The sequence below is a fragment of the Vipera ursinii genome (genome assembly GCF_947247035.1).
Source record: "Vipera ursinii genome assembly, chromosome: Z".
Lineage (NCBI taxonomy): Eukaryota > Metazoa > Chordata > Lepidosauria > Squamata > Viperidae > Vipera > Vipera ursinii.
The window spans coordinates 19,875,339-19,876,606 of NC_139517.1; positions in this window are offsets into that span (position 1 = coordinate 19,875,339).

Genomic DNA, 1,268 nt, shown 5'->3' on the forward strand with positions numbered 1-1,268 from the left:
TGGAAAATAGGCAGGAACATTATGTAAGCCCCTTTGAGTTATAAAGATATATAATAATATAATATAACACCATTTGTTATGTTAATTGTCAGTTGTCTGCAAAATGTTTCATTTTGTGTGGGGTGGCTACCTAGTGGTAAACTGAATTGATATAAGCAATATAAATAAATATATATGTATTATTACATATAAATGTATATATACATGTTTCTTTCCAATGTTGAATGACAGGTCTCAGCAATAAGAAAGGTACGAGATATGTTGTCTAGCCATCTATTACCAAATAATAGATATATTGATCAAAAGAATATAGTATATCAAAAGTATTAAACTATGTTTCAGACACAAATTCAAATGGGTAAATGACTTATTCCCAGAGTATAAAAATTTTAGAACATTGGAAAAAAACTGTTTTAATGAAGCAGCATTCCCTTTTCCATTCTAACATGATTTACTGATTCTTTTCTATACAAATGCAATGGGGTACAATAAGTACAAAATATGTTTGTAAATATTTTGTAAATTAGATCTGTTGACATTTTTGATACAGAGGTTAAGCCAGTTTCCTGTTTAGATAAAATAGGGGTCTCTAATTCCTTTTTTAAATGTGCATATCAAAATGATTAATCAATAAAATGTATAAAGACTAATGGGTGTCTCATAAGATTTAATCATCTCTTCTAATCATTTAAGTATCTCTGAAGCTGAAAATGCTAATGGTCCAAATTATGATGGCAATAGATATAAATATTTCCAGTGGCCAGCAACAAGCAAATACTATTTATCCTTTAATGTAAGAAATGAAAATGATTTATTATCCAATAATTGATCTGAAGATGCCAACATTCATCTGTATTTCTAGATTCCATAGTATCAATTTTAGAATGCTATGTTTAGAAATAATGTAATACATTTAATCTAGCATCTAGAAAATGTTGAAGAAATTTAAGCGGTAAGCTTTTAGTTTGTGCATAAAATATTTAGTTTATGGAAACCACAGCAATGGAAGATATTCAATGGGATTTTTAAAAAATATACACAAATATACAAGGCTGAACAAGGATACCACAAGTATGCAAGACATTGAGAATGGTGGATTTATTCTTATGTAAAAAGACATTGGAGTCTGGGCCTCCAGACATATAATTAGATGAAAAACATCTCTAGACTGCCTCCTAATCTGTGGAATTCACAGGGTATGTCTTGGGGGGGGGAAGCAATTTCTAGCTTCTCAAACTTTGTGTAGTACGGTCACAGAAATACTATTA